Raw genomic sequence first — 21,266 nt, 5'->3', positions numbered from 1 at the left:
CATTTGCCAGTACATTTTTTTTTTAAATAAATCATTTAAATTGCACCGTCACAATACTAAATTGCTCTCACACAGATTCTACCATTCCTGTGGAAGGCTAACATTATTAACTTCTGCTGGCATCTATTAAAGTGTTCTGGCTTTCCAGACCCTGTAATATTTGCATTCATTTGTGGATCATAACTTTTACAGTGCCAAACTTGGCTGTCTGCATTTCTCTTCCACTTTGGTGATACTTGTTGAGATAGTGTAGAAAATATGCTAGAGAAAGAGAGATAATGAAGTCACTTATTAAGCCAGGTAATAAATTTTAAGTCATTGAACCATTCTTTTGTTTCAAGAACAGTAATTTCAATATTGCTGTAGATTTATAGCAACTCAGCAAGATGTTATATGAAGTCGTCTTGAAACATCTGGGCTTCAAGCAGATGTAGGATGACGTCCTTTACAGAAGTAAAAGCTGGCAAAATGAGAAATTATTATTGGTCCTTGAAAAAAAAAGAACATGTTGTGTTCAAGATATGATGCTTAAAATTAATCTTGTGATGCAAAGGTTTAAAAAAATACAAAATTTCAAATAAAAACTGTATAAAATTGTTAGCTGCAAAACTGTTAATATAATAAAAATCTAGGTTGCTGACTTTCTATTTTTCATTTCCTCTTCTGAGATCTTTGATATTATTCCTTCATCAGAAAGTGAATAATAAAAAAATATATAAAGTTTTTACCCAGTATAGTAACTGGTTTCTTCACAGATTATTTTATTTATCACTTGGAGGTATGTTCTCACCTCATCCTCTTTACTTCTATTTAAGTTTTCTTTTTCATTTCTATTTGCACTATTTCTCTCTTACAAGTGGTATAGAATGAGATGCCCCTGTCATAATTTTCTGGAAGGTGATAAAGGGGAAAAAATAATAGGAAAGTCCATATCAATTAATTAAATAAAACATTGCTTTTTGTGTTTCAATTATAACAATGATACAGTAATTTTCTAACACTGTATAAAATGTACCTTGTAGCTGCCAAAAGAGCTAGTAAAATATGAATCTGACTTAGTAGAGTAGAAATACAGTATCTTAAAATATAGGAGTTCCTATTCCATATGTGAATCACACTTTGGAGCACTGTATTCATTTCTAAAGGTTATACTTATAAAAAAATGACAACTTGGAATAAAGTCAGAAGATAGTACCCAGACTATGATGGCATTAAAATTGGATCACATAAACAATGGTTGGAGTCAGTGGATAATGGTATGTAGGCACAGTTTGAGTCATCTTTATATGTCTGAAGCTTTCATTAGAATTTGATCTATGTATATGATTCTTCATGTCAGAAGTAGGAAAAAATGCAAAAGTGATGGGAAGGCAGAGTCTGCTCAAGAAGAGGAGAAACTTTTTCAAATGATCCTTTTGAAACTACTGAAACTGGAAGTTAGTATTCCAACAGTACAAGTGAACTGAAATATTTTGAACATCCTATCAATAAGGTTAAAGGTTCTACTCAATAATTTTACTAACTGATTTCTCAGTCATTTCCAGCTACAATTATATGACTTTTATTTGTCTTAAACATGGTTGATACTTTCCCAAATAGAGATTTAATTTACCTAGTATTTGAAATTTGAAACAATAAAAGTTTCAAATTACCCCAAAGGGATGTTTGGTAAAGGAGAAATTTCCACAATGTTGCTTCCAAATTTGGAGGGTCATTGTGGATGTGTCTGCACTGTTGCTAGCTATCAACCTCTTTGAAATAAAAAAGATACATGCTGTCTAAGACTGTGCTGCCCCCTCACCTAAAGCACCTGTGACTAATTAAATTATGGGTATGAAAACTCAGCTCCCTTGCCTTACATCAGGACAACTCCAATGTTATTCCAGCTTCAGAATTCCTTGCGAAATGAACTAAAGTCATATTTTGGCTGTGCCGTAATCCACTTTTGCAAGTTGCCAGATCCTTTCTCTTGCTTTATCCCAAAAGCACTGACCCTTAGAGCACTTTCTAATGGAAATTCTTGTGATCTAGTCTCCTTTCGCTTCCTGGAGAGATCTGAGAAGGAAGAAGCAAGGATCAGATTTTAGAGCTAGATTACCTGCTCTCCTGGGCATAAGGATCCTATTGCCTGTGGTGGGTGGATTTCTAGTACAAGGCTGTCATGCAACTCTAAAATGTATGATGAGGACATACGCTGACGCACTTTGAAACTGACACACCCTGAGGATTCACACACTTGGAAATCTTGGCTTCCAAAAGCCAGGGAATCCACTGAGCCTGACAAGGCGAATCTCCCTTTCTGACTAAGGCAGGTGTTTCACCCTTTCTAGAAAGCACGTGCGTGTCCCCACAAGACAACCCCTCCCCTCTCAGGGCTTTCCTTAGTGTTCCTTTCTGACCGTTAGACCAACAGGTAGGTCAGATCCACATGTAACCAGTCCAGAGATGTCCTGGGCCTCCTGAGAGCGGAAAGGAATGATACCATGAACAAAACCAAACCACAGGGCCTGGAATATGTGTGACGGCAGGACTCAGGAGGAAGCAGAGACCAGTAGCTCTGCCGTGGGGCTTCCCCGTGGCTCAGTGGTGAAGAAGACTCCTGCCAAGGAGGAGGCCTGGGCTCATTCCCTGGGTCCAGAAGATTCCCAGGAGAAGGAGATGGCAACCCACTCCAGTCTCCTTGCCTGGGAAACCCCATGGACAGAGGAGCCTGGTGGGCTACAGTCCACGGGGCCACAAAAGAGTCAGGCACGACTGAGCGACTAAACGGCAACAAAGACTCTGTAGTGCTGGGTGTTGGATGTTGGTTCTGCAGCCAGGAGAACATCTCATGGGTCTACTGTACTGATGGCATCATCTTAATCAGACAAGATAAGCAACTAATAGCAAGAATGTCGGAGGCCTTGGAAAGTCCCATTAACATCAGAGGCTGGGACATGAACTACAGAGAGTTAAGATAATATTATTAAGATCTATAATAAAATTCTTAGGGATCCAGTGGTTTGCAGAATTCCAAAAAATCCTTCCAAAATAAAGGCCAGTGGATGCATCTCATACCTCCTAGCACACAGGAGGATATTCCACGTGCGATGGGGCCATACCTGGAGAGTCTTGGCCATCAGACAGTGACGTGGAGAGCTGCAAAGTTTGAGGAACACACAGAACAGGAAAAGGCTCTGTAGCAGGTCTAGACTTCCAGATTGGTTGTAAGAGTTCCTCATGCTTGGATCATCTAATATAATAGACCCTGTGGTCTTAGGTATATCTGTGATAAGAAAATATGCTATGTAAGGCTTGTATAAAACTTAGTGAGAAAATTACATTGACGTTCCCTGGGGTTCTGGAGTAAGGCTATACCATCTGCAAAGAATTAAACATCTTTTGAATAATAGTTCCTGGAGGGATACTAGCCATGCTAGAGATACATTATAAAATACCACATGACATATAGTCAGAAATGCTCAATCAAATCTGGATTCTGTCGAACACACTATTTGAGGCCTTACAGCAAAAGTAAGGATAGAAGCAGGGAGTCCAGTTAGGAGATGATTATAACACCTCAAGGAGGTAGAACTGGTGGTGCTAAGCAGAGCTCAGATTTTGGATTTACCTTCAGCAACCATTTGTTGTTAAGTTGGACATGGAGTTTGATGGAAAACAGAGGGACCAGGAATGACTAGAAACTGGAGCCTGAGCTGAAGAGAGATGATTGGCCATGTACCGAGATATCAGATTATGAAAGGAGGTTTTCAAAAGACCAGGGCCGGAGTGGGGTGAAGTTACTCAAAGTTCATGTTTTAGACATGCTAAATTTGAGATGCATCTTAGACATTCAAGTAGAAATGTCAAACGGGCAGTCAATATACAAGTGTAGATTCCAGAAAAGAGACCCAAGCTGGAGAAAGTTTGGAGTTATTAGCATATAGATGATATTTAAAGCCAGGAGTCTGTATGAGATCATTAATGGAGGATATGAAGATAGACGAGAGGGCCAATGACTGAATGCTGGAACTGTCTTACATTTAGAGGTCAAGAAGATGAAGGAGGGCCAACAGCGGAACCACGATAACATAGAGATGAGAGGAAAAGAGCCAGGCAAAAGTTTCCTCTTCGAGTCAAAGTAAGGAACATGTTTTGAGGAGAGTGATGGGTGAATGGTGTGTCACACGCAGCTGCTAAACACGATGGCCCTGCCTCCTTGTGCTGCTCTTAAAGTCTGCTTTGCTTCGGCACTTTGGCCTCCACTCTTTCTAACTAGGTCCCATTGTTTCTCTCCTTCCTTCAGCCCCTGTGGTTTTGCCCTTTCCACTTTCCTCATGATGGTAACTCTTCGCATAACAGTACTGAGTTCTTGGTAACTCACACTCTATGAAGTAGAAAAGACACCTATCTAGTTTATAAACACAAACATAATTCCTGACACGATTTGGACTCTGACTTTGTATGTCCTCCAAAGAATTCAGTTCTTTTTAGACATTACCTCATTAATCTCAAGATAAACCATAGTACATAAATGATAAGACATTAAAACTTATTTGAAAGTATATGGGAAGAATTGCCTGAAGTAGGCCATGAAGAATATTTAGACTAAGTAAAAGAAATGCACCAGAATTAAAGGCTTATTTTTCTTGTAAGTTCTTATAAGTAAATATTCATGGAAATATGCAGAATGACTCATTGAAATATAAATTCCAATAACACAAGTAAAAGATCCAAAATGTTGTGCCTGATTGAAATAGGCACAACATCATATCATTAACAGAATTATCATCTTCATCAACATCACCACCATTATATGAGAAACTTTAATCAGTGTTAGCACTGTGCTAAGCACTTTAAATCCTTTTGTATTGTTTTATTCCAAGATTTCTGGATTGCGTTAAGATGATTCATACAGTTTTAGAGCTAAAGACATTTTCAAGTTCCTGTAGTCCAATTCATTTTACAGATGAATGCAACAAGGTAAAGAAACAATCTGAAACTAGAACTCTGATAGCTAGGCTTCAGTGGAGTACATTTCTGTACACAGTACGTATTCTATACACATTATGTACACAGTACTGAACTGTGTCATCTTTTCTTTGTTACATTTTGTAAGCACTTATTATTTTAATTGTCATAGCCACTCTATAACTACTAGAATTATCTATATTAAGATGAGGAATTATAGGCTTAGAAACTTTAAATAACTTGCCCAAGATCACACAGATTTAAGTGATGGACATAAAATGTGTGACTATAAAACTTAATAGCAATAATAATGGTGACACTTAAATCTTGATTTTAGAGGAATAACTAAGATTATTGCCAGCAGTATCATGGAAGCTGAAATGAAAAATCTAGAGGATAGTTTAAGCACAGGGATCAGGAAACATAGCCCAATAATAGCATCAATATTAAAAGCTGGTTCTTTAGAAAAAAAATAAAGTTGATAAATGTCTAGCAGGACTAAGAAAGGTAACAAAATAGATAAAATATCTATATTTCCATCTTATCTATCTAAATAGGAAAAGGAGTACATCAAGGCTGTATATTGTCACCCTGCTTATTTAACTTATATACAGAGTACATCATGAGAAATGCTAGGCTGGAAGAAGCACAAGCTGGAATCAAGATTGTTGGGAGAAATATCAATAACCTCAGATATGCAGATAACACCACCCTTACAGCAGAAAGTGAAGAAGAACTAAAGAGCCTCTTGATGAAAGTGAAAGAGGAGAGTGAAAAAGTTGGCTTAAGGCTCAACATTCAGAAAACTAACATCATGGCATCTGGTCCCATCACTTCATGGAAAATAGATGGGGAAACGGTGTCAGACTTAATTTTTGGGGGCTCCAAAATTACTGCAGATGGTGATTGCAGCCATGAAATTAAAAGACACTTACTCCTTGTAAGGAAAGTTATGACCAACCTAGATAGCATATTAAAAAGCAGAGACATTACTTTGCCAACAAAGGTCCATCTGGTCAAAGCTATGGTTTTCCAGTGGTCATGTATGGATGTGAGAATTGGACTATAAAGAAAGCTGAGTGCCGAAAAATTGATGCTTTTGAACTGTGGTGTTAGAGAAGACTCTTGAGAGTCCCTTGGACTTCAAGGAGATCCAACCAGTCCATCCTAAAGGAAATCAGTCGTGAGTGTTCATTGGAAGAACTGATGCTGAAGCTGAAACTCCAATCCTTTGGCCACCTGATGCGAAGAGCTGACTCATTGGAAAAGACCCTGATGCTGGGAGGGATTGGGGGCAGGAGGAGAAGGGGACGACAGAAGATGAGACGGCTAGATGGCATCACCGACTCAACGGACTTGAGTTTGGGTAAACTCCAGGAGTTGGCGATGGACAGGGAGGCCTGGAGTGCTGTGATTCATGGGGTCGCAAAGAATCAGACATGACTGAGCACCTGAACTGAACTGAAGCTAATACAAATTTTAAAAGGAAAATTGGCCCAGGGCAAGAAAAGGAAATTAAAGACCAATTTCAGTTGTTAAACTAGATGCAAAATTTCTGCCAAAATAAAGATAACATTAGTAAAATTGATTAATTTTTCATATTTGAATTAATGCCTTGAATTCATGGTTCTTGAGTCATTTTTACTCTGTTTTCATATTACTCACAAGAGTCTTCTTTCCATCATCTTCTAAACATTATTTGGTATGATTTTTTTTGGTTGGTTATTCCTTTGTTCAAAGCAGTTCACAAGCAATATTTTTTACAGCAATGGCAAATCATAGAATGACATTTAGCAAGGAAGCGATCTGACCACATCTGAGCTTTACCAAGGTTATTCTGTCTGTAGCATGTAGGATGTATTATGCTGGAAGAAAATATAGTGGGAACAAGCTGTGAAGCTCCTGATGTACATGAATGTCTACAGTGCATGTGATTAAGCTGGAATAAGATAAATACTGTAGATTTAATTGTTCAGTTAAGATTAAAGCTCTTCTGTATAGTACAGATATTTAAGAACGCATAAAAATAAATGTAATGCCCCAAATTAGAGAAATTAATTGTCAATAGTGTTAATATTTTTGTGTTTTTGTTGTTTAGTCACTAAGTCGTGTCCAACTCTTTTGTGACTCCATGGACTGTAGCCCACCAGGCTCCTCTGTCCATGGGGTTTCCCAGGCAAGAATACTGGAGTGGGTTTGCATTTCCTTCTCCAGAAGATCTTCCCAACCCAAGGATTGAATCTGGGTCTCCTGCATTGCAGGCAGATTTTTTATGGCTGAGCTTATAGAGCAATTTAAGCACAATTTTAATTGTGCTTAAAATTATTAGATAAAATTACTAGGTAAGTACAGTTAGATAAAGTACAAAATAAATACTGAAGATTTTTTTATATATGATAATAACTAGTTGTAAGATTCTATATTGAAAGATTAAGAAACAAATTTTACATCTATATAAATTGTAAAAAGATGTGAGTAAATATTAAATTTAAAGTAATAAAGCTAGAATTTTTAATAAAATAAAATTTAAAAGAAAGTTCAGAACCTATATAAATAAATGACACAATTCTATTCAAGGACATAAAAATATTTTAGTAAGCAGAGGCAAGCAAAATGGTTTAGATATAGAATTTTCTTTTTATTTTATTTTATTTATTTATTTTTTTTGGTTTAGATATAGAATTTTCTTTAAGAATGGGATATTGTATTGGTAGCAACAGAAATAAATGAACTTTTTATGTATAAAAGTATTATTTAATTTAAAAAATATTATAATTCAAATGAATCAAATTCAAGTATCCACTTTTTAAATAGTTTTCTGTGTATTTTTCAAGCAGTATCTAAATTATAAATTATTAAAAATTATTTTAATTGATCATTGCACAGTCATTAATAATTTAGTTAACTGGTAGAACTAAATGTGACTCAAGTCTTCTATGCTGCACAGAACAGAATGATTTAAAATGTGGGCTTTGCAGTCAGATAAGCCTGTGTTCGAATGCTGGGGTAATGTTGCAAGTCAAAATGTTGGTCAACATGTAGGTCCTGCATATGTTGCAGTCCTAACTTCTTGTACATTTCAATGTGACCTCTTTGGGGGATGGATGGGCTTCCCTGGTAGCTCAGTTGGTAAAGAATCCCCCTGCAATGCAGGGGACCCAGGTTTGATTCCTGGGTCGGGAAGATCTGCTAGAGAACAGATAGCCTACCGGCTCCAGTATTCTGGGCTTCCCCTGTGGCTCAGCTGGTAAAGAGTCTGCCCACAATGTGGGAGACATGGGTTCTATCCCTGGGTTGGGGAGATCCCTCTGGAGAAGGGAAAGGCTACCCACTCCAGTATTCTGTCCTGGAAAATGCCATGGAGTGTATAGTCGACGAGGTCGCAAAGAGTCAGGCACAACTTTTTTGGGGATTAGGATCTCTGAAGACATCATTAAAATGGAATTATTAGGGTGATTCCTAATGCAATATGGGCTTCACAGGTGGCAGCTAGTGGTAAGAACCCCCCTGCCGATGCAGGAGACTTCAGAGATTGGAGTTTTACCCCTGGGTCAAGAAGACCCCCTGGAGGAGGGCATGGCAACCCACTCCAGCATTCTTGCCTGGAGAATGCCATGGAAAGAGGGGCCTGGTGGGTCCACGGGGTTGCAAAGAGTCAGACACGACTGAAGGGACTCGGCACACATGCAATGCGACATGACTGATTTCTTTTAAAAAGAGACACAGAGACAGACATGCAGAGAGAACAATGCCATGTGAAGACAGGGTCAGATATTGGAGTGATGCTCCTTCAAGCCTAGGATTCGCAACAACATCAGCCACTTAAGAGAAAGGCATTAAATAGATTTTCCCCTAGGGTCTTCAGCTTGGGTCTGCAGACACTGACTTCAGATCTCCAGCTTTCAGAACTATGAGAGAATAAAATTCTGTTTGAAGTTGCCCAGTTTTTGGCCATTTGTCACAGTAGCCCTGGAAAACTAATACAGATAAGTAACAACTTATTCCAGTTTCAGGTTTTCCCCTCCTTCAAATAGATATATTAACAATTACCATTAAGGTGTTAATTTCTCTGTAGTCTGAGCTTCCTCATCTGTAAAATAGAAATGATAACAGTATCCTCACCATAATGTTAGAAAGATTGAATAAGCGTTATATGTAAAGCATTTCCTTCTGAATTCTGAAATAGAAGAAAAGGTTCATAAGTATTTGCCATTTTATTTGATTTGTATCCTTGTAATGTGTTTAACATAGTGCTTAAAAATGACAAGTACTGGTTATATATTCTTATTCTGATTAAATAATAAAGCTATGTAAAATACAAGGTACCTCAAATGCAGCAAGGCTTCAAAAAAATGTATGCCATTATAATTAATTGGTTTTGTAAATAAAGTAATTAATTTATCATTCAATTTATAATTTAATTTTCTGATGAAGCTGTAAGTTAATCTTTAAAATGCTAAAGTAAATTGCTTCAAATGGAGTAGTTTATGCTTTGATGAACTCTGAGGTTTGTATGAACTCTGAATTTAAGATAAGAAACAGACAAGTACTCCTTGAAGAAGCAATATACTACTTGAAAAAAAATGATTTTAGAATAAACCAAAAAAGAGCAATTCCTAATTTAATTAACTATTGCAATTATGAAAAGAAGTGTCACTTTTTAGGAAATGAACATTGAAGTATTTACGGGGAAAGGACATATTATAGCTGCAACTGACTCTGAACTGGCTAAGTAAATTATTCTATTTATCTATCTATCTATGTTCATCATATTTAAACAGCAGTGGGTAAAAGTGTAGGTAAAATACTAAGAATATAGAAAATCTAGGGAAGATCACACAAGAAATATTTGTAATATTTTTCTATAAGTCTAAAGTTAATTCAAAAGTTAGAAAAAAGAAAGTCACAAAAGAATAAGTAGGAAATTAATATAAAATAGAGATAAAACATGATTAGCCACTTGGATCTCAAAGTTATTTTTGATGACTGATTTAGAGCATGACTTCAATAGAATCTAGCCTGCATAATTTGAAAATAAATGGGAAACAGGACTACAGACATTCACTTTACAGATAACTATATTTAAACAAAATCAGCTGAGAAAGTGATGAGCATTTTTTCACATTACTTTCTTTTACCAAACAATAGCATATGTGTAAATACAAACAAAACAATTATTTTTCCAAAGAAACATTTCTGAACCTTTTCAGCCATGCAAGGTCACCTGACATGTTACCTTTTTTAGCTCTCTGGAATATATGCAGAGAGCATATGGAATAAATACTGAGATATCATTTTTAAGGAGCTATAACTCGAAGAACATGGATGAGTTATTTTTGTTTCTATAAATAGGGTTGTCTGATAGATTCCTTCTATAGGGAGAAATTTTTCCCGCTGATCTTACAGATGGGGCTTCCCTTGTGGCTCAGCTGGGAAAGAATCAGCCTGCAATGTGGGAGACCTGGCTTCGATCCCCTGGAGAAGGGAATGGCTCCCCACTCCAGTGTTCTGGCCTAGAGAATTCCATGGCCTGTGTAGTCCATGGGGTTACAGTGTCAGACATGACTGAGTGACTTTCACTCACTCACTCAATCTTACAGATACAGTGTGGACCACCAGATGCTATTTTTGTTTAGTGATTTTCCAGCCTTGAAGACTTTCATTGTATATAGAAAGTTTCAAATTGGAAAGCTGCCAAATTTTCTCTAATTTAGGCTTTGATATTACAAACGAATTTCCTCATAAGTCATAAATCATCGTGTAAAAATATCAATGAGTCTAAATGCCAAACCAAAACAATTTCAGGCCCAAAGGATAACTATGCTACATTGAAGAAAAAGTTTAATTAGTCAGTAAATCAAAGCAACTTTCAGTTATCCTCAGGTAAACTGAACTACATTTTTTAAAATATGTGCACCAGACTTCATCTATAGAATAATTTTTCCATCATTGATGTATATTTGAAGCCATTTATTAAGAGGTGACCAATAACTCTGCCTTGTACACAGTGTCATTCATGCAAAGATCTATCACAAACTGAAGTCAAACCTTCCCAATTTATGCTGCGAGGAACTAGCCTATCTCTGCAGTAACAGTATATTTATTGTTGGTGATAATATACAGCAAGGATCTTTTTCTCTAAGCAACAGGAAAACATCTCCATTCAAGTAAATTCATATTGTTAACTAATTTGTTTGATAAGAGGCTTAAGAAGCATTATAAATTAATTTTAAAATTTGTCACCTGTGTTAATTATTTAGAGGCTTCCCAGGTAGCACTAGTGGTAAGGAATTCACCTGCCAATGCAGGAGACATAAGAGATGTGGGTTCGATGCCTGGGTTTGGAAGATCCCCTGGAAATGGCATCCCACTCCATATCCATGCCTAGGAAATCTCACGGACAGAGGAGGCTGGCAGGCTACAGTCCGTGCGGTCACAGATTCAGACACGGCTGAGCACGCACGCACACTCATTAATTATCTGGGGCTCCCTGACGGCTCAGCAGGTAAAGAATCCACCTGCAATGCAGGAGGCCCAGCATTTGTTTCTGAATATTTTACTGCCCCAAAACTCGGTGCTTTAAAACACCCCATTTATTTGCCAACGATACTGGGCATTGGCGACGCGGGCGGGGCTCAGCTGGCAGAGCTCATCTCCTCCTCGTGGTTTCAGCTGGACTCAGCCATGCTGTCGTAGTCAGTTGACAGGTCAGCTGGTTGGTCCTGGAGGGCTTCGCTCACTTCACTGGCAACTGGCTGGAGCTGCTGGTCGGGATGTGCCACAGTTCCAGCAGTCTCCCTCAGGCTTTCCTCTGGAGCATCTGACTTCTAAGAGAACAAGAACACAGACTGGACAGCCTCTTATATTACTCTATCAAATGTTGGTCAAAGCAAGCTACATGGCCAGCCTATATTAAAGGGAAGGGAAATAGACTCCACTTCTTCATGGGAGGAATTGCAAAGTCACCTTGAACACAAGCAGAGAACAGAGATGAGAGCAATTGTTGTGGCCATTTTCGCAAACAATTTATCACATTGATAGATAAGTACTAGAAATATGTCTTTAAAAAAATGAGTCTAATAGTAATTTTGCAAAAGTTTCAACTAACTATCCCTCTTCTTCATGCTATTATTGTTTCCAATAGATTCATTTTAAATGCTTCCAAATATTTGTCCTAAATTCAGGCTACTTATTTTCCTTGAAGTTGGGTAACTTTTCCTTGAAACCATAGTGACTTCCAGTAAAAATACCAGTGTTGGGTCTTTCTTTCACTAAGTTTTTAAATGGCTGTTTCTCCTTGGTCAACATCTTCTAAAATTGATCAATTATTGCACATCACCTGGATATTTTAACTGAAGCCCATTAAGATGTTCGTATTTTGTTAAATTGGTCACAGTATCAAAACTTCCTTTCAGGGCTGTTTTGGACAGGCAAGCTGAAACCAGGGTGGAGGACTTCTTGACAATGGGAGATAGATGAGTGACTTTTCTTATTTCATGTATTTTACAGATGGTCTCATTGGTATGATCCAGAAGTGGAAATATGGAATGATCTAAATAACATGTAGCCAGAATAATTCAACTTTAGATTCCAAAACTTTATCAAACAAAAGACTTCATAACTGAGATATTAGGAGAGAAACTCTGAAGGTAGAATAGCAGTCTCCTGCAACCTCAGGCACAGGGCAGATTTTCTGTAAATCCTCATTTTTGAAATGTTGGGCTTCAGCAACCGCTGCATCACTTATAACCACAGGCACGAAGTGTATCCTGCTGGAGGACAACTATAAATCTAATGACACAAATATGTGGTTTCAGGAAAATAAGCAGCTTTCACAGATGGATCATTATGTTCCCCTTCTCATTTCCATTCTGCTTCAAATTTCCAAAAATTTTAGGTTTGTCCAGTGGAGTAGTTATATTATTCAGGGTACTAGTTGGGCTGATTTAACAGTGATTTATACCAAGACAGAATGTTTATTTCACTCTCATACACGTCTGAGATGCAGGGCTATTCTGTTCCGTGACCTGGCTCTGAGACGAGGGGTACATCTCCTTTGTTCCTTCATTACCAAATCTTCTTGGTCCATGACGGCGCTGTAACTAAGCTGAGCCCTAGCAGGAGGAGAAGTGTGAGTGGAGGACAAGGAGTTTCCCTTTGGACATGGCTCAGCAGTTGCATGCGTCACTTGGCGTACATGTCACTTTCAGATTTAAGTCATATGATCAATCTAATTCTAAGGATGAGACTATAGTTTCTATTTGAATGTTGTGTTCAGTCACTCAATTGTGTCCAACTCTTTGAAACCATGTAGACTGTAGTACACCAGTAAAACCAGGCTTCCTGTCCTTCACTATACCCAGAGTTTGCTCACATTCATGTCCATTGAGTCGGTGATGCCATCCAACCATCTCATCTTCTGTTGCCCCCTTCTCTTTCTGCCCTCAATCTTTCCAGGCATCAGGGTCTTTTCCAATGAGTCCACTCTTCCACTATGTCATCAGGTGGCCAAAGTAGTGAAGCTTCAGCTTCACATCAGTTCTTCCAATGACTGTTCAAGGTAGATTTCCTTTAGGATTGACTGGTTCCTTTAGGATCTCCTTACAGTCCACAGGACTCTCAAGAGCCTTCACCAGCACCACAATTTGAAGGCATCAGTTCTTTGGCACTCACCTTTTTTATGGTCCAACTCCCACATCTGTACGTGACTACTGGAAAAACCATAGTTTTGATTATATGGACATTTGTCAGCAAAGTGATGTCTCTGCTTTTTAATATTCTTTATAGGTTTGTCATAGCTTTTCTTCCAAGCAGCAAGCATCTTTTAATTTCATGGCTGCAGTCACCATCTGCAGTGATTTTGGAGCCCAGAAAAACAAAGTCAGCCACTGTTTCCACTGTTTCCCCATCTGTTTGCCATGAAGGGATGGGACCGGATGCCATGATCTTAGTTTTCTGAATGTTGAGCTTTAAGGCAACTTTTTCACTCTCCTCTTCCACTTTCATCAAGAGGCTTTTTAGTTCCTCTTCACTTTCTGCCATAAGGGTGGTATCATCTGCATACCTGAGGTTATTGATATTTCTCCCAACAATCTTGATTCCAGCTTGTGCTTCTTCCAGCCCAGCGTTTCTCATGATGTGCTCTGCATATAAGTTAAATAAGCAGGGTGACAATATACAGCCTTGATGTACTCCTTTTCCTATTTGGAACCAGTCTGTTGCTCCATGTCCAGTTCTAACTGTTGCTTCCTGACCTGCATACAGGTTTCTCAGGAGGCAGGTCAGGTGGTCTGGTATTCCCACCTCTTTCAGAATTTTCCACAGTTTATTGTGATCCACACAAAGGCTTTGGCATAGTCAATAAAGCAGAAATAGATGTTTTTCTGGAACTCTATTGCTTTTTTGATGATCCAGCGGATGTCTGCAATTTGATCTCTGGTTCCTCTGCCTTTTCTAAAACCAGCTTGAACATCTGGAAGTTCACGTTTCACGTATTGCTGAAGCCTGGCTTGAGCATTACATTGCTAGTGTGTAAATTGAGAGAAACTCTATGGTAGTTTGAATATTCTTTGGCATTGCCCATCTTTGGGATTGGAATGAAAACTGACTTTTTCCAGTCCTGTGTCCACTGCTGAATTTACCTACTTGGGTAGTCAAAACCAAGCTATAATTAAATGGAAAAGGTTCTATTACTAAAGAAAACATTGAGGCAAATGGATTCTGTAGGACTACTAACCATCTTGGTCACATTATTCAAACTAAGTTTTGAACACAGCAATTAGTTGCCTCCAGGGAAGTTTGCCATTGCATATCAAAATCCTCCAAAATGTACTCACCAGCACAACAATCATATTGCTAGAAATAGCACAAAAAATGACTACGAATGTGCAGAAAGATTTTGCTACAATTATTATCATTGCAATATAAATAATGTGAGAAGAAAAGCCCTACAGATTTAATAATAAGTAATGAATTTCCCAGGTGGCGCACTAGTAAATAAACTGCCTGCCAATGCAGGAGACCAAAGAGACTCAGGCTTGATCCCTGGGTTGGAAAGATCCCCTGTAACAAGAAATGGCAGCCCATTCCAGTATTCTTGCCTGGAAAATTCCATGGACATAGGACCCTAGCAGGCTACAACCCAGGTGTCACAGAGAGTTGGACATAACTGAGCATAAAAATTGAGTAAATATAGATTACTGAAGAACATTATTAAACTGCAGGTTTGCTCATTGGAGTAGTTATATTATCTAGAATATTGGATCAGTTGTTTTCATGGAGATCAAAATAGCAATGGATGACAGAATTTTCCCATGCATTATTAAGTAAAAAGAATTGAGCGTAACATAAATGTTGTTTCATTTTATATAATCTTATTTATAAATTATATTTTATGTCAAAATTAAATAAAGATTAATCCTGATTATCTAAATGGTCATATTCTTTGTTCTTAGAAAGATGTGATAATTATAAATAAAATATTTTTAACCCTCATTCTTTTAATGATAGAAAGTATATATATTAATAGAAGATTACTGAAAAACGTGGAATTCTAATGGCCTATCAATCTCACATTTTAAAAGCAATCCTTTACCTTGGCTGGGTTTGAATTCAGCACAGTGTTAATAACTGGGGAATGGACACTCTCCATTTACTTCGGAAGCCTTTCTGGTTGGGTTGTGTTGCAATGAAAGAAGGGATACGTTTTGGCTGCTGCAACTGCCTTGACTGCAGCAGCTTTGAGAATGTAATCCATCCCTTTGGAAATTCAGAATCCAAATAACTTGGCTCAGGACTGCTCACTTCTTTCTAGGGCTATCTTATCTCCTTCAACAGAGGTCCCCATTAGGATTTGCTGTATTCTTGAAAAGGCAGCAAAGAGTTAAAATTAGGTTGCAATAGAGAAACAACATATCAGTTTGCCCCCTAGATCTAATTTAAATGGGAAATATTTCTGAGTAAGGACTGCATAAAGCAGCAAGTTGAAAGAGTTGCCAGGAATGGATTAAAAAAAAAATCTGCTTGTTACAAAGATCTGGCCAGAATTATAGCAGCAACCTATCTGGCAGGGTTCTTTTAATGTACATGATGACAGAACCCCATCATATCCATTTATTTAACCATCAGATTTCATTAAAGAGAAGGAAATTTAATCTCCTGATAGATTTCTTTCTTTACCAACTACCTAATTATGATAACTTCATCATGCTAACAAAATGGATTACATTTGTTTTCCCTGCTCTCACCAGGGCCTAAAGTGTTAAATAGTGCATCAACATTTCCATTTCAACCCTAGTGTTTCAAGGGGATATGCTTTGACTAAAAATAAGCTGCATGCAACTACTTGCTCAGCCCCAAATTATTTTTTGTTAAGTCAAATAGTTTTGTAGCAGTTTAACCTTCCTTAAGGAAAGGAGGACAAATTTGGCCCTTGTCTGCACCCACCAGTAGGTTTATTTTTCTTCCTCAAATATTCTTGGAAGCTACAATTAGTATTTTAAATCTTCTATGAATTTATAATGATTGAGAGTCTATTTTGCATGGCACCCAGTGGCCAGCTAAGACCCTAGGACTAGATTTTGTCTATTTCTGCTGAGAATGTAATAGTAGGTCAGACTCATACTTGAATGGCTGTCTCCCTTAGAATAAATTATGGTTGTGCATTTTTAGGCAAACTTTAACTAAAAGAAATTTTGCTCTGCTTTTGTATACAATAAGATAAAAGAATCTGACTTTCCCCTGCTATGATAGCTCAGTAGCATCTTGTACATACTTACAGACTAACAATATGAGAAAGACCTCAAATGTCAACCACTATAGAAAAACCAACAGTTGGACACTTTCTCAGCTTCTATACAAATACCATGGGCTTGTGAGTGGAACAAGCATATTGAGGGATAACAACGATAACAGTAAGCAAAATAATGTTTTTATTAAGTCTGAGAATGTATCTTAAAAATAAAATATTTATATAATGAATCCAGGTGACTATAGAGGTTTTATTTTGAGAACTGTAAAACTTGTAAGACTTCAGCAGCACATATACTAAAATTGGAATGATACAGAGATTAGCATGGCCCCTGTGTAAGGATGACATGCAAATTTGTGAAGCGTTCCATATATCTTCTTTATTGTATCTTCCATCCTTAAAAAGTTTGTTCCTTTTTCATTACAGGCAGTTCACACAAGGCAAAAATACTAAACAGTTGCTTTTAGTGTGTTGTATAACTTTGCTGTATATCAAACTAAGTTTTACAAGTTTTCATCCTAAACCTCAAATCATGTAATTAATAACTTGCCTATTTATTTATGACCTAATTGTGATTCTTTTATTAGTAAAAGCTAATGGAAAAGGGGAAAAAAACCTGTAAAAAATGATACTCACTGACTGACACTCTTTATTGAAGGTTAACAGAACAGTGTGCTAACATAAGGATTTGCCAAATGACTCAGAGATGTAGCTTACATCCTTTCTTCTTGTTATATATGTCATTAAAATTACTCCTCTTTATAATCTACACTTTTGGTCTATTTTTTTTCCTTATTAGGCAATTCTTATATTTGTATGCTGGATAAACTTTCCTATGAAAATATCAAGTTATCCTACCAATGCATGGCCATTCCAACTTAAAAATACAATTAAAATATGTTATTTAACAGAAAATAAAAGAACAATTGGATAACTGTCTCAGCAGATGAAGAAAAGTCATTTGATAATAAATTCTTAATTTTAAAAAAATATAACAAAATCGGAATAGAAGGGAATAGAGAATAACTATCAAAAGCCTATGGGATTGTATAACTGTATACTTAAAAATGGTTGAATTGATAAATTTTACATTATGTCTATTTTAGCACAATAAAAATATACATAAAATTTAAAAAGATAAGTGTGGGAAGATACAAATAATTATGTCATTTGGTAGCATATGTTCAGATTATTGAGAAAGCTATATTGAACACTTCAGCACAAATTCAATTATCAATATTACCAAGTTTAAGCACCACAATACTGCTATCTATGTTTTATTGATCACTTTTGTTTTCTAGAGAAGAACTTAATATTATCTAATTTAATTTTTATAGCAATCCTATGAGGTAGAAATTAATGTGTGCGTTTTATAGATGAGGCATCTGAGATTCAGAGTTGAAATTAGTTGCCTGAAGCCACACAGCCAGAAGGTGCTGAAGCCGTGATTCAGACCCAGATCCGTCTGACTCTGACACTGATGTTTACAGCCCTTTTGCTAGTGCCTACTATGGTTACGTTCATTAAACCTCACTGGACCGAACACAAAAGGACGTTAAAAAAAAATAACAGAAACAAAACTCAACACTCTAGAAATGTGTCTACATCTTAATTCCTGCAACCAGTGATATGTGTGACATCATTTTTTTAATGGCCTTCTCAGACATAATTAAGGATTTGAAATGAAAAGATTATCCTGGATTATCCAGTGGACGCAAAATCCAATGATATATGTCCTTATAGGAGGTATACAAGGGGCATTGCTGGAGAGAAAGGGAGAGGCAATGCTACCGAGGAGGCAGAGATCGGGCTGCGCGCTGTCACAAGCCGAGGAGGCCGGGAGTCAGCAGGGCCTGGAAGGAGTCGGACACAGAGCGTCCCCCAGCTCTTTGGAGGATGCGCGCTGTCACAAGCCGAGGAGGCCGGGAGTCAGCAGGGCCTGGAAGGAGTCGGACACAGAGCGTCCCCCAGCTCTTTGGAGGATGCGCGCTGTCACAAGCCGAGGAGGCCGGGAGTCAGCAGCGGCTGGAAGAAGTCGGAGACAGAAGCGTCCCCCAGCTCTTTGGAGGACGCGCGCTGTCACAAGCCGAGGAGGCCGGGAGTCAGCAGGGCCTGGAAGGAGTCGGACACAGAAGCGTCCCCCAGCTCTTTGGAGGATGCGCGCTGTCACAAGCCGAGGAGGCCGGGAGTCAGCAGGGCCTGGAAGGAGTCGGACACAGAAGCGTCCCCCAGCTCTTTGGAGGATGCGCGCTGTCACAAGCCGAGGAGGCCGGGAGTCAGCAGCGGCTGGAAGAAGTCGGAGACAGAAGCGTCCCCCAGCTCTTTGGAGGACGCGCGCTGTCACAAGCCGAGGAGGCCGGGAGTCAGCAGGGCCTGGAAGGAGTCGGACACAGAAGCGTCCCCCAGCTCTTTGGAGGATGCGCGCTGTCACAAGCCGAGGAGGCCGGGAGTCAGCAGGGCCTGGAAGGAGTCGGACACAGAAGCGTCCCCCAGCTCTTTGGAGGATGCGCGCTGTCACAAGCCGAGGAGGCCGGGAGTCAGCAGCGGCTGGAAGAAGTCGGAGACAGAAGCGTCCCCCAGCTCTTTGGAGGACGCGCGCTGTCACAAGCCGAGGAGGCCGGGAGTCAGCAGGGGCTGGAAGAAGTCAGAGGCAGAAGCATCCCCCAGCTCTTTGGAGGACGCGCGGCCCTGCCACACCTTGATTTTGGACTTCTGGCTTCCAGACCAATGTAATAACTCCTGTTGTCCTAAGGGAAAAAAAACGAAACTGTAGAAAACATGAAACTTGGTAGTGAAAATTTAAGAGCCGTGGTCGTTAGATGAGAGAAGACAAGATGCCCGCCGCCCTGAGTCCTACTCGCCTCTGTTCCCGTAAGCCTCACTCATCCAGAAACCAGCAAAGTCAGGCAAGAACACCCCCAAAGGCCCGCGTTCGGAATCAACAGGGGGAGAGTCACAGCGTTCACAACGCATCGTTCTCTCTAGAGAGCTGGGGAGCCACGCTGCCATTTCTCAAAGCTGTCTGTAGGACCAGAATACCTAAGAACCCTGGCGCAAAGCAGACTTTTCCTTTTCCACTTTTTATTTTATTTGCTTCTCTTCTGTATTCCCTTTGCATCTTTTCCCCATCATTCACCTCACTCTGACATTGGATCCTTTGACTAGAAAATATTGTCAAGTGCTATGACCGTTGGAGTTGGCATTTTTCTGTTAAGTCATTGTGTTTGATGGATATAGGAATCATTGCTTTAATTTACTATGTCATCACAGTAAATATATTAAATCAACACTTCACATTTCTGAAAGTAATTTATTTTAAAAATATAGTATATTTATGACTTCAGATATTAAAGTCATGTTTCTATTCTCATTTTAATCAAATCATAGCACAGAAAATCTCTTCAGCAGTTGAGATGACCACAAAATAAGTCTAAGTCCATAACTTGGCAGTAATTAACTTAAGGAGTAGAAATTATGTTTGGAATAATACTCAGAAACTGGATGTTGAGCTCTTGAAAGTATGTGTACTGAAACCGTGACTACCTTTACCCTTTTCCTTAGATATAGAGAAGGAGGTAGAATGTGTATATGGCGCGTGGATAGAGCCAAGTAGCTTCCCTGGTCGTTCGGTGGTAGCATACCCACCTGCCAAGCAGGAGAAGTGGATTCGCTCCCTGGGTCGGGAAATGCTCTGGAGAAGGAAATGGCAATCCACGCCAGTATTCTTGCTTGGGAAATCCCATGGACAGAGGAGCTACAGTCCATGGGGTCACAAAAGAGTTGTTGGACATGTCCTAGCAACTAAATAGCAAACAGAAATATATCCAAATATAGCCACATTGTTCTGGCATTTGATAATTGGTAGAAACTAATTATCTCTACCAATGTCTACCTCCAAGATTAACCTTGTGGCCTTGGACAATTTATTTCACTAATCTGGGCCCCAGTTTCCTCCCCCTATAAATTATTAAATACAATTAAGTCATCTCCCAAATGGTTTCCATTTCTGACATTGCTTGAGTGTTTAAACACAAAATGATGATATCTGCTCTTCATCAAATAGGATTTATGTATCTATCATGATGCTAAATATTTTATCTGCATTTTTATTAAATCATCACCACACTTCTCTGAGGGAGAATTTGTAAGTCTAATTTTATAGATGAGAGAACAAAGACATAGAGAGAAAAGATAACTGGACAAAATCTTATAGGTATAAAATTACAAAGGCACAGTTTGAACCTTGAGTCTAAAATTTTTGGTCTTAATCACAAGGCTTCTGCACAATTCAGCTTTAACTGTGCTGACTTAGTAAATGTAATTATGCCAGTTATCCAGTTATTCTGAAATGTCCCATCCAGGTCTGTAGCGTAGCCCCAACACAGGAAGTTTAACTGTGCTGCCGCAACCAGCTGTCAGTATTGATCTTCCCAGCCCTGACCAAAACCAGTGATGGTGATACCCACATCCCAGAGTGAAAATGCCTATTTCCTTTACCAGTAGATGTAAATGTCACTATCATTATATACATTTACCATCTAACATGCTGTACAATACATTTACTTAA

The 21,266-nt window shown here is 38.6% G+C and overlaps 1 non-coding gene across 1 annotated transcript; it reads left to right on the top strand.

The window, feature by feature from the left end:
• The first annotated feature begins 16,972 nt into the window (after positions 1–16,972).
• LOC139031150 (U6 spliceosomal RNA) lies at positions 16,973–17,075 on the top strand. The gene has a single exon (XR_011483556.1). It is a non-coding gene; the product is annotated as a U6 spliceosomal RNA (small nuclear RNA).
• Positions 17,076–21,266: the final 4,191 nt, after the last annotated feature.

Source organism: Odocoileus virginianus, chromosome 25 (genome assembly GCF_023699985.2).
Source record: "Odocoileus virginianus isolate 20LAN1187 ecotype Illinois chromosome 25, Ovbor_1.2, whole genome shotgun sequence".
NCBI classification, from domain to species: domain Eukaryota; kingdom Metazoa; phylum Chordata; class Mammalia; order Artiodactyla; family Cervidae; genus Odocoileus; species Odocoileus virginianus.
The sequence above is the reverse complement of the archived record's forward strand: the minus strand, read 5'-3'. Positions and strand labels throughout refer to the sequence as shown.